Here is a 13,739-nt window from a genome sequence, read left to right on the forward strand (position 1 = left end):
GGAATTCTGTCACGATCGTCAACGGGACTGAGAGAGGACCAAGGCGCAGCGCGTGGAAAGTACATCTTCTTTTATTTAAAAAAAGGAAAAAACAAAACAACAAACAAACAGACGACCGTGAAGCTATACAAAAATCAGTGCTGACACAAAACACTTCGACATAGACAATTCCCCCAAAACAGCTAAAGCCTATGGTTGCCTTAAATATGGCTCCCAATCAGAGACAACAATAACCAGCTGTCTCTAATTGAGACCCAATTCAGGCAACCATAGACTTTCCTAGATACCTACACTCAACCATAGACACAGCTAGACTACTATACTAAACATAAACCCAACTACTCTAATAAACCCCCTAAACCTTACAACCACCCTAGACACTACAAAAAAACACATACATTCCCCATGTCACACCCTGACCTAACTAAAATAATTAAGAAAACAAAGAATACTAAGGCCAGGGCGTGACATCTTCTATTCTTCTACTTTGTAAATATGTATTGTTTTTGATATATGCCTTTAAATGTAGTCTTGAATTCCCTTGACAACAATAAAGATATAGAGGTACCAGTCAAAAGTTGGACACACCTACTCATTCAAGGTTTTTTTTAAACTATTTTCTACATTGCAACCAAAAAAGTGTAAAACAAATCTAAATATACACTGCTCAAAAAATAAAGGGAACACTTAAACAACACAATGTAACTCCAAGTCAATCACACTTCTGTGAAATCAAACTGTCCACTTAGGAAGCAACACTGATTGACAATAAAATGTCACATGCTGTTGTGCAAATGGAATAGACAAAAGGTGGAAATTATAGGCAATTAGCAAGACACCCCCAATAAAGGAGTGATTCTGCAGGTGGTGACCACAGACCACTTCTCAGTTCCTATGCTCCTGGCTGATGTTTTGGTCACTTTTGAATGCTGCCGGTGCTCTCACTCTAGTGGTAGCATGAGACGGAGTCTACAACCCACACAAGTGGCTCAGGTAGTGCAGCTCATCCAGGATGCACATCAATGCGAGCTGTGGCAAGAAGGTTTGCTGTGTCTCAGCGTAGTGTCCAGAGCATGGAGGCGCTACCAGGAGACAGGCCAGTACATCAGGAGACGTGGAGGAGGCCGTAGGAGGGCAACAACCCAGCAGCAGGACCGCTACCTCCGCCTTTGAGCAGGAGGAGCACTGCCAGAGCCCTGCAAAATGACCTCCAGCAGAATGTTGTTGACAATTTTTCTGCACGACAGGAAATGCAAACTTGTAGTGTATTCAAAGTTTAAAAAGGCCTTTAGAGTTTATAATTTTTATAAGTTTCTACTTTAAAATGTCAGCCTTGATTTGCCCCAAAGAAAAATGTATCAACTTCTACAAAGAATGTCCATTAATTACACTATATTTACAAAAGTATGTAGATACCCCTTCAAATGAGTGGATTTGGCTATTTCAGCCACACCCTTTGCTGACAGGTGTATTAAATTGAGCGCACCGCCATGCAATCTCCATAGACAAACCTTGGCAATAGAATGGCCTTACTGAAGAGCTCAGTGACTTTCAACGTGGCACCGTCATAGGATACCACCTTTCCAACAAGTCCCTTTGTCAAATCTTTGGCCTGTTAGAGCTGCCCTGGTCAACTATAAGTGCTGTTATTGTGTAAACGTCTAGGAGCAACAACGACTCAGCCGCAAAGTGGTAGGCCACACAAGCTCACAGAACGGGACAGCGAGTGCTGAATTGCGTAGCGCATAAAAATCGTCTGTCCTCAGTTGCAACACTCACTACCGAGTTCCAAACTGCCTCTGGAAGCAACGTCAGCACAAGAATTGTGTTTCCATGGCCGATCAGCCGCATACAAGCCTAAGATTACCATGCGCAATGCCAAGCGTTGGAAGGAGTGGTGTAAAGCTCGCCGCCATTGGATACTGGAGCAGTGGAAACTCGTTCTCTGGAGTGATGAATCACGCTTTGCCATCTGACGGTCGGACGGACGAATCTGGGTTTGGCGGATGCCAGGAGAACACTACCTGCCCCAATGCACAGTGTCAACTGTAAAGTTTGGTGGAGGAGGTCAAATGGCCTGGGGCTGTTTTTCATGGTTCGGGCTAGGCCCCTTAGTTCCAGGGAAGGGAAATCTTAACGCTACAGCATACAATGACATTCTAGATGATTCTGTGCTTCCAACTTGGTGGCAACAGTTTGGGGAAGGCCCTTCCTGGTTCAGCATGACAATGCCCCTGTGCACAAAGCGAGGTCCATACAGAAATGGTTTGTCAAGATCGATGTGGAAGAACTTGACTGGCCTGCACAGAGCCCTGACCTCAACCCCATCGAACACCTTTGGGATGAATTGGAACGCCGACTGCAAGCCAGGCTTAGTCGCCCAACATCAGTTCCCAACCTCACTAATGCTCTTGTGGTTGAATGGAACCATGTCTCTGCAGAAATGTTCCAACATCGTGTGGAAAGCCTTCCCAGAAGAGTGGAGGCTGTTGTAGCATCAAAGGGGGGACCAACTCCATATTAATGCCCATGATTTTGGAATGAAATTTTGACGAGCAGGTGTACACATACTTTTATTGTATAATCCATGTAGTGTCATGTAGTGTATAATCCACATAATTAAAATCTCCTGTTGCTGCAGGATTATTTTCCTGCTGTGGCAAACTGACTCAAATTAAGTTCCTACATCTGTAGATGCTGTAGTGGCTAGAGTAAGTAGCTTAAGAACATAATAGGAGTCTCTATTCTCTGCTCTACCTGGGTTACCTCAGTCTCTGTTTACGCTTCCAGGTGAAAGGTCAAGGTCTGTTTTTCCAGACAACCCATGGTCAAAGTTCATGTTTGTCTCGCTGCTGGTGACAGGAGAGGAAAAGAAGGGGTAGGATTCCGGTAAGGGATTAAAGACTGGAGGCGGAGAGATGGAGAGATGAAAGGAGGTTATCTCTCTCCCTCTCTTTCCCAGGAGTGCATTGATCCGTTAGTGTTTAGCAGCCTGGGGTGAGTGGGTTTGTTGGCCCTGGGCCAAGTAGAAGTGCTGATGTCAGGGCTCCTATCCTCAGCCCCGGTGTGAAGGTGCATACACTGCAACTGGAACAGGGAGAGACACAGTCGAGGTGGACATCCAAGTTCATTGTTAGACCTACTTGTTATTGGTGGCTTGGCTGCATTGTAGTCTTGACTAGCGTAGTTGAATGCACTTATTGTCACATTTATAAGTCACTCTGGATAATAGCATCTGCTGAATGACTTAAATGGCAATGTGGAAATGAAGTTAATATGGCTTCACAATAAAATCTTTCTGATAGCTGAAGGTTGAACTCAACTGAACTGTAGTCTTCACCACAGTGGACTGAGTTTGCCCTCTAGTGAATTTATCTACTACTACATCACACAGCTTTTACAAGGACTGAAAAAAACGGATGTACGCTGATGGGCTCCCCAATGGTGACTATCGAGCTGGGCAGTGGTGCGTAGCTGTAGCACAATTTTGGTGACCTTATTTGACATTTTTTGACATTTTTTTAGACTTGGTTCGATCCAACCCCGGGACAATACATGAGTATTTACAATACTTGTTACACTGTACTATGATTGTTACACTGTACTATGATTGTTACCCACTGTTACTAGATTGTTAACACTGTTACTATGATTTTACACTGTACTAGGATTGTTACACTGTACTAGGATTGTTACACTGTTACTGACTTTGATTGTTACACTGTACTAGGATTGTTACACTGTACTAGGATTGTTACAACTGTACTAGGATTTTACACTACTATATTGTTACACTGTACTATGATTGTTACACTGTACTATGATTGTTACACTGTACTAGGATTGTTACACTGTACTATGATTGTTACACTGTACTATGATTTTAAAACATTTACAAAAGAGAGTTTATTCCCTCAGAAGTTGGTACACTGTACTTAAAACAATAATTACATTACAACTTGTGATAGAGTTTTAGTAAAGTTTAATCAGTTTATAGATTTCTTTTGTCTTTAATAATGTTTATTACCTCAGAGCAAATCGTTTTACAGGAGAGGATGGGACACATTGTGATTAACTGAGTGCCTCTTCAGAGCAGTAACATCCATACCCTGTGAGATGCAAAGTAGGTCAATAAAAGATAAATCTGAAGATAAACACATAAAGTGGATTGTTCTACTTTCAACATTCTACCTCGGCAGTTACAGTCATGAGCAACACCTATGTGTTCATTTTTTCATACAACAAAGCTGGATAGTGGTTTTAGGTCCGTTTAGCATAAACAGTTTGATATGCGAATGTAAATGCATTCGCATAAATGCTTTCCTCTTTTGTTCTCTTTTGCTCCTCTATTGTTCCTCAAGCAAGGAGGCCTATGACATCACAGATTCCCATCAGAACAACTGAATCACTTTTGTAAAAAATGTGTGTGTACTTGACTATATTTATAGTTGTGATATCGCTTTTCAAAAGTAAAAGTTCAGAAATAGCTGGAGGACGTTTTGCATTTGGAGGACGTTTCATTTCCATTTTAACGCATATAAAGACAACATGAAAAACTAAGAGAAGATTGGTTTAGGTTAAGGTTTAACTTAATAAAATCAAAGGCATATTTATGACAGTGTTGGAGAACAATGGACATGCATGTATCTTATTCATAAAGACAACATTGAAGCAACTCAGAGAATATTACTTTACTTTGAGGTTTACTTTAATGAAATCACAGACATATTTATGATAGTGTTGGAGCACAAAACTTTGTACAACAAAATATACAGCAATGTATGTTCAGTATTATAAACTGGGTGGTTTGAGTCCTGAATTCTGATTGGCTGAAAGCACATGTAGTTTTACTGCTCTAATTACACTGGTAACCAGTTTATAACAGCAATAAGGCACCTCTGGRGTTTGTGATATATGGACAATATACCACGGCTAAGGCTGTGTCCAGGCACTCTGCGTTGTATCTTGCATAAGAACAGCCCTTAACCGTGGTATATTGGCCATATACCACACCTCCTCTGGCCTTACTGATTAAATGTAAAATAATGGACAGTGAAATAGATACAAATCAAACGAGAGTCCAAACCACTTCCACCAATGGAAATAGTGTCCTGTAGTGAAGCATAAAACATTCTACTGCAATGGTTTTACAAGTTGGATTGCACAACCCAGAATGAAGGATTTGAAAGGATGAAGTGTCTGGTTTTATGTGTTCATTTCGCTTACTTATAATGACGTATTTTGATAGAACCTCCTTTGATAGTTTAAGCAATAACCAAATGAATTAATCAGGAATAATGTATAATGTAAATCATGCAAATATAACTTGTCTGTGTAAGCAGTATATAAGAGAACTAACGGGACTGCCCCGGAGAGCTCCCGACCAACGTGTACTATGGTGCATTAAGTTTGTTGGAACTTCTCCAGTTAACTGACAATAAATAATGATTCGTTTAAGTTTGACTTTGAGTCCCTGGTGGTAATTTCCAAGACAATTTGGCATCAAGAACCGGATGATTGATTCTGCCTGCGGAGCTTTCCAGTGAGGGTCTGCGAGGAAAACTGGTGGCACATTTCATGAAGCATGAAGGAAATTTCCATCAGACCAAAAGACAACGAGGACCCGCCCAGACCCTTACTGTGAGCTGCCCAAAAGGAGACACATCATCCGCGAACAATTGAGAGACAGAGCTCCTGACCGACGTGTACTATGGTGCATTAAGTTTGTTGAAACCTCTCCAGTTAACTGAAAATAAATCATTATTCATTTAAGTTTGACTTTGAATCCCTGGTGGTAATTTCCATGACAATAGATTTGCAACTCCTATTTATTTCTGTGTGTACGTGTGTATAGAGTCACTACCCTTCTCCACCATCCATCTCTTCTTTTCAGTCTCATAAAAGGCAGACTGTTGGAGCTCCCTCCAATGCCCTGTACAATGTACAGGGGAAACACTAGGCAGTAGATATTTTCCTACCACTCAAGAAAAGCTGATATGGGCTGTTGGAGATTTGTTTCAGCGGCTGCTGGCAGAACCTGTACAGACGGCCGGAGGGATGCTCATCTCTTTCCTCTGTTCGCTCCTTCCTCACTGCCCCCTCTGCTTCGAGGCCTCCAGTTCCCATTGAAAGGAGGCAGCGGAAGCTAAATCCTCAAATGTAAACGTTGAGTAGGTGAGGCCTTCTGCTGGGTAAGTGCAGGAGGCAGGGGACATGACTGAGGACATGACTGGGACACTGACTGTTTCACTCTCTACAGTAACATAATGCCACAGCTGTGTGTCTCTAGGAGCTTCTCTGGGGTGGTGTTAAGAGCAGAGCAGATTCACCCGCTTCAGGATATCTTCTTCCCCGTGGTGATTGGCCAGTAGCCCATCACTGGCAGCTCTAATGGGCTCTGTCCATCGGTCGTGGTACAAGATGAAGACGCGACCTCATCTCTTGATGGGCCCAGTGGAGAAGCTGTCAAGGGCAGTGGTGGTGTGGCTGGCAGAGGTGTGCTCTAAAAGAGGCACAATATTATTTTAATGACAAAGCTTTTACTATACACTAACCTGAATCAAATCAAATGTTCAAATATAATATAATTAGTCACATGCGCCGAATACAACAGACCTTACAGTGAAATGCTTACTTATGAGCCCCTAACCGACAGTGCAAACTTCAAGTGTGTGTGTGTGTGTGTGTGTGTGTGTGTGTGTGTGTGTGTGTGTGTGTGTGTGTGTGTGTGTGTGATATCATTTCAATTACCTGTATCCAGCAGGTACTCTTCAGAGCAATCCTCTTTTGTTGTGGCGGTAGCTGTTGCCAAAGGGGAGCAGAACAAGACAGCCGGTTGGGAAGACCACTGTTAGAGCTGGGCCTGCGCTGCTGCGGCCAGATCGGTCTCAGTAGAGAGGAGAGACAGAAGGTCATGCATGTCATTCCTCTCCTAAAATAGAGGCCCAATTACCTTAAATGAGAAAGTTTAGCTTCATGATCAATGTGAGTGAGCGTGTGATTGAGAGGCGGAGCGATCATGTTGCTGTGCTGTTTCTTTTTTGTTCCATTCAGTCACTAAAAGTACAAGACGAGCTTTTCCTGACTGCTTAGAGTATTCGCCCTGACAACCCCTGGTGTGTGTGTTCATACGATACAGAAGTTTAGCAACCTGACTGAGTCCTTGTAGTAGGATATTCAGTGATTAGCTTTGGCATCAAGTACTATCAACAGTGTACAGTAAGTAGGATAGCAAACATTCCGATCTTAACTGACATAGGCTTAAACATGTGAAGTTTCACAACCTTTAGGGCTTAGTCATCACTCAAGTTTAATAACAGATGTAGGCCACATTGGAAGTGTGTACGCACCTCTCAACCTTTGTAATATGCATTCATTGACACAACCGTTGTTGACTAATGCATTCCATATCTRTTGTTCCACCTGAGTGTAGACTAATAAGCCTGCTCATGTTCCAATTCAAAAACATTGACCCTTAGTGGTCTGTATATTGACTTTGATCTCAGGCCCTTCTCATGAACAATTATTCTTGTTTTTTATGAACAAGTCTTACCAATTAATATATTCTTTCTACAGCTTATCAGCGTACACCCAATATGTTCCCCCTGTTGATGATGCTATTATGCATTATGGTTGAACCAAAAGATTTCATGTAACACATGTTTTATTACAATTGTGTATGGTGATGTTAATATTATGTACAATATTTAACTATGTTGCCATATGATAATAATAGCCTAATATATTCAACATGCTGTAAACTATTGTCTTTTAACTGTTTCACTCAATTCATTCTTATTAACCTAATAATTATGTCACACCGCTCACTATTGTCATTAGTTGCACTAATTGCACTGTTTGTCTACATAACCTGGTTCAATCATTCATGACATTACCCTGAAGAAGGCACAGTGATGCCGAAACATTGGTGTTTTACCCAATAAATGACTGGGAGTTTATATATATATATATTATAGCTTACAGTTTATTCRCCGTTAGTCCCCACCTCGACAGAAAAATATTTTATCTGTGTGTGCGCCAGCTCATGCTTTTTACGTTCCAATTCATGTCAGTCACTCTAAATCTAAATCTGAACTTGAGTGGAATTACATTTTACTCAATATGAAGTCATACCTTAAGCAAACACTTTTCTCTGGTCCTTCCTGCTAGGGTCAGTCGGCTTCACATTCGAGAATGAAGGACCTATGGTAAAGGAATATTAACATTAAGTATCCATAACTTATAACAATAACCATACAGTAAATTAAGTGGCCACATTAATGAATTAAATAMAATTTGAATGAGATATTTACCACCATTGTCTATCCGGCACCCACTGCAATGGTGGCAGCTTTTGGTTTACTGTGTGTTTATTAAAAGCAACACCGTTAGCAATAACAGATATGGAAATCATTCTCAATCTGTAAATGAATGAGACCAGGTGTCTCATCTGACTGAAAATTGCAGAGACTATCATTATCTATTTCTTTTGAAAATATTCCACTGAACCTTGCACCACACACTTCTATCTAGTGAGAATGCACAGAACATTGTAGCTTTAATTACCTGGTTGTCCCATTGAGGTCAACATCACTTGTTCATGGGAGACCTGCTGTTTATTTTATTCAACCTTTATTTAACTAGGCAAGTCAGTTAATAACTAATTATTATTTACAATGACGGCCTACACCGGTCAAACCCGGACGACTCTGGCCCAATTCTGCGCTGCCCTATGGGACTCCCAATCACGGCTGGTTGTGATACAGCTGGATTCGAACCAGGGTGTCTGTAGTGAGGCGTCTAGCACTGAGATGCAGTGCCTTAGACCACTGCGCCACTCGGGAGCACCAAAGGCTGGAGTATTTTCACTATTTAAAGCAGGTAGATAGCTACAAAAAAAGTGACACCACCACAGCTGCATGTATGTGTGATCTCTCCATATGTTCATTTGTCAATTTCTAAGCCCAACTAGCTAGACAGAACAGTGTTCAGGCTATATTGTTGTCATTCAGTAAAGGTGTAACGTTAGCTAGCTACTGCAATGTTACTGTACTTGCCTACTGTAACCTACAGCCTACAACCAAGCTAGATAGCTAGCTACAAAGAAACAATMCATTTCATCAAGTATTTTCAGCTAAATATATGTAGCTAGTGCGATTGCATACCAAACAACTTTAGATGTGATTAGAAAGTTCTTAAAGCAAAAGTGACATACCTGTCTTTTTTGGCGAGTGCTGCTCTGCTGGCGAACTGGATCTAGAGGCATCTTAAATTAACTCGCTTGCTAGCTTTGCAGCTAGCTATCTTGGACAAATATAAAATAAAATAATTGCAGTTGTGTTGTAAATAGTAATTTCCAGATGGAGAAATGCCAGATCTGTCTGTAATAACTAACGTTAAATAACTGAGATCTGTGTCTACAGTGGTTGTTCGCTCCTTGCTCGAGGCTTACCCGTGCACATAGAAGTCTGTTTAGCTAAACTTTCTGCTAAACTTTGGCATATGACACGGAATACAGAGTGGAATGTTAGCTAAACAGACTGGTACCCAGACTAACTGTAGCCTGTATCCCAACGCTGCCACCAATATGATATCATATCATATATCTAGGACACAGTTATGAAAATGCATGATATTTTATAGAAATTATTTTATTGAATGAGTTACACAGTATGGGGACTGGGAGGTGAGGGGAATCGTTTTGGTCTGTTTACTCATCATAAACTAGGGACTACAACCAGAGAACTCTCCAGCCAAATTGGTCTCCAAACTCTGTCATATTCCACAATGAGTCCTGCTTATACTGTATTTATGAATGAGCATTTGGGAAGAATAATAACAAAACACATAAAATATGGTTGAGTATTGACATAATATGAGAAGAGGATGCAATCATGTATAGGTGATATGGAAATACATCTCTGAATCTGACTCTCATTGACCAAGACCAAAGGGCAGGATGAGTCATGTTAGCCAATGAGAGCCTTCTACTTTCAAAAGGCTTTGATTGGGTCAAAACTAATTATATGAAAGATTGTTGGTTACAAGTAGCTTGTAAGGTCTGGTAGCTTAATTTCTTCCATCTAATTAATTTGATACTTGACTGATTCAGGGCTGGGAGAGGAGAGTCTTGGTTCTAGGGTTCTAGAGTTCAAGAGTTCACCATCAAAAGAAAGAGGGGAGCAGCAGGGAAGGGTTCATGTTCTAGATTTGGGACACCTGCCAGTTGGCAATATAAATTATAAAAAGTTGTTTGAAAGTACTGTAGATTTAAAACACACGGGAATCTTGAAATGCATAGTCATACATGCATCCCTCTCTGTCTTTGACCAAAATGGCAAATCTAGTATATCTAAATCTATCTAGCTAATTGTCACAGGAAGACTATTGCATTAGGCCTATCTAGGGGGCAACAGGAAGCCTAGTGATTAAGAGTGTTAGATCAGTAACTGAAAGGTCAATGATGTTGATGAAGTCAGCCCGCACCTCTCTGATTCAGAGGGGTTGGGTCAAATGCGGAAGACACATTTTGGTTGAATGCATTCAGTTGTGCAACTGACTAGGTATTCCCTTTCCCTCTATGTTCTGTATGTACAGGAAGAGTAAGGCTATTCAGTTGGCATGGTCAAGTATATCAGTGTAATAATAAGAATATACATGTGCCTTTCTTAGGGTTCTAGCATATGATTAATAATCTTCAACATGCAAAATAATGTGAAAGACGTATTCGGAAACATACACAGAACTATTGCTGCACACTAAGTAGATTGAGTGGCCGAGTGAACAGATAAGTGTTTGACGACTCTCTTCCTCTTTTTAAGGATTCTTCTGCACAAAAACTACACGCCATGAATTTCCTCCGTCAACAAGAGCAAGTGTGTGTGAGTGTGTGTGGAAACTCCTTCGGCTTGTGATAAAACACACAAACACTCTGCATAGACATGGCAAGCTTACCCCCCCCCATACTAAGAGTGTGTGTGTGTGTATGTGTGTGAATATGTGCCAGTGTGGACTCCAATGACATACACATACAGTGCATTTGGAAAGTATCCACAATTTGTTAGGTTACAGCCTTATTATAAAATGCATTAAATMGTTTTTCTTCCTCGTCAATCTACACACAATACCCCATAATGACAAAGCAAAAACAGGTTTTTAGAAATTGTTGCTAATTTATTAAAAATATAAAACAGAAATATCACATTTACATAAGTATTCAGAACCTATACTCAGTACTTTGTTGAGGCACTTTTGGCAGCAATTGCAACCTCGAGTCTTCTTGGGTATGACCCTACAATCTTGGCACACCTGTATTTGGGGAGTTTCTCCCATTCTTCTCTGCAGATCCTCTCAAGCTCTGTAAGGTTGGATGGGGAGCGTTGCTGCACAGCTATTTTCAGCTCTCTCCAGAGATGTTAGATTGGGTTCAAGTCCGGGCTCAAGGACATTCAGAGACTTGTCCCGAAGCCACTCCTGCGTTGTCTTGGCTGTGAGCTTAGGGTCGTTGTCCTGTTGGAAGGTGAACCTTCCCCCCTGTCTGAGGTCCTGAGCGCTCTGGAGCAGGTTTTCATCAAGGATCGCTCTGTACTTTGCTCTGTTCATCTTTGCCTCGATCCTGACTAGTCTCCCAGTCCCTGCCGCTGAAGAAAAAAAAAACATCATGATGCTGCCATCACCATGCTTCACCGTAGGGATGGTGCCAGGTTTCCTCCAGACGTGACGATTGGCATTCAGGCCAAAGATAATCTTGTTTCTCATGGTCTGAGAGTCTTTAGGTGCATTTTGGCAAACTTTTACTGAGGAGTGGCTTCCGTCTGGCCACTCTACCATAAAGAACTGATTGGTGGAGTGCTGCAGAGATAGTTTCTCAGTTTGGCCTGGCAGCCAGCTCTAGGAAGAGTCTTGGTGGTTCCAAACTTCTTCCATTTAAGAATGATGGAGGCCACTGTGTTCTTGGGGACCTTCAATGCTGCAGACATTTTTTGGCACCCTTCCCCAGATCTGTGCCTCGACACAATACTTATGTAAATAAGGTTTTCCAATTWTTTTTTTTTAATACATTTGCAAAAAAATTGGAAAACCTGTTTTCGCTTGTCATTATGGGTTATTGTGTGTAGATTGATGAGGATTTTTTTTGTTATCCATTTTAGAATAAGGCTGTAAGGTAACAAAATATGTAAAAACTCAAGGGGTCTGAATAGTTTCCGAATGCACTGTACATACACACACACTTTCAGTGATGCTGCCACAGCTTTATTTCACCGTTCTGTTTTTCATAGTGAACCACAAGGCACTGAAGGTGTTGGCCTATAGCGGCAGGACTGATGTATGCTTAATGTAACATGTACTGCTAACTGTAGCATGTAATGCTAAATGTACATATAATGCCTAAAGTTGTAACATAACATGCTACCTGGGTAGCATGTAATGCTAAATGTAACATATAATGCTAAATGTAACATAAAATGCTAAATGTAACATGTAATGCTAAATGTAACATGGTAATGCTACATGTAACATTAATAATGCTAATGTAACATATAATGCTAAATGTACATAAAATGCTAAATGTAAATGTAATGCTAATATATGTAACATATAATGCTAAATGTAACATATAATGCTTAATGTAACATGTAATGCTAAATGTAACATGTAATGCTAATGTCATGTAATGCTAATGTAACATGCTAATGTAACATGTAATGCTAAATGTAACCATGTAATGCTCAATTTTGTAACATGTAATGCTAAATGTAACATGTAATGCTAAATGTAACATATAATGCTTAATGTAACATGTAATGCTAAATGTAACATGTAATGCTAAACGCAGTATTGTAACTTTAAGTGCCTGGGTCCGGATGGACCAGAATAACATACTGTACTTTCATATGTCACATTGTTTATGGTTCTTTGGCAACTCAAATCCGCTCTACATATTCTCATAAATCTCATAAATAAAATTGAAATTGAAATAGAGATTATGGTGGCTGTTATATTAGGTAGGAAAAAGAAAAGCAATATATTTACAACATAACCATCACTATACCTGTGTGCTAGCAACACTCAACCTATGGTGATCTCTTACTGTGACAAGCATCTGTAGCCAGTGGTAACTCCCATTCTTAAATTAGTACTGTGTTATTTAAAGAGTAAAAAGATAAAAGAAGTGAAGAACAATAACAATATCTATAACTGTAACTCAGAGCTGAAAGTCAGTGGCATTGAGTGAAAATAATAAGGCAAATAGATAAGATTCAATAGCACCTGACTTGCACAAACACCCCCTTTCAAAATGGACGCCAGTTTACAAATGGGGAGGGGGGGTGTACTCAGTGCAGTCGTAAACTGGGCGACATTCGCTAGAGAAACGTTGTGAAAATGTTAGTAAAATGTTCCTGCTTGATTACGAAGTGCGCGGTGTTCCGGTTGTGTTATGGCTTGGTTCTTCTCGGTGCGTGTGTGTGTGTGTATGTGTGTGTGTGTGTGTTGTGTGTGTGTGTGTGTGGTGTGTGTGTGTGTGTGTGTGTGTGTGTGTGTGTGTGTGTGGGGGGGGGGGGGGGTGGGGGGTGATCTGCCTCTTCGGCGATCTCTGGGTATTTTGTGTTCTGTTTCACAAAGGTGTGTGTGTCTGTGTGTCTCTTGTCCACTCCTCCCCTCACACACAGTGAAAAATAGCACCCACCTTTGATCCAATAACAAAGAAGTCAAGCCCACCCGCGGATAGAATGGGTGGT

General features: G+C 40.9%; 1 long non-coding RNA gene across 5 annotated transcripts in view; it reads right to left on the minus strand.

Moving 5' to 3' along the window:
- LOC111979243 (uncharacterized) overlaps positions 1 to 12,494 on the minus strand; it is a 146,932-nt gene extending 134,438 nt beyond the window's left edge. The window contains exons 1-5 of one of the 5 annotated variants that reach the window (XR_011481566.1): positions 9,215 to 9,545; positions 8,313 to 8,361; positions 8,134 to 8,202; positions 6,751 to 6,931; positions 5,014 to 6,502 (exon numbers count right to left, since the gene is read on the minus strand). This is a non-coding gene — a long non-coding RNA (uncharacterized lncRNA). Of the gene's footprint in view, positions 1 to 3,965; positions 6,503 to 6,750; positions 6,932 to 8,133; positions 8,203 to 8,312; positions 8,362 to 9,214 lie in introns of those variants that run through there. The other 4 variants (XR_002879295.2, XR_011481569.1, XR_002879293.2 and 1 more) reach the window with 4 other exon arrangements.
- Positions 12,495 to 13,739: the final 1,245 nt, after the last annotated feature.

This window comes from Salvelinus sp. IW2-2015, linkage group LG2 (genome assembly GCF_002910315.2).
Source record: "Salvelinus sp. IW2-2015 linkage group LG2, ASM291031v2, whole genome shotgun sequence".
In the NCBI taxonomy this organism is placed as follows: Eukaryota; Metazoa; Chordata; class Actinopteri; order Salmoniformes; family Salmonidae; genus Salvelinus; species Salvelinus sp. IW2-2015.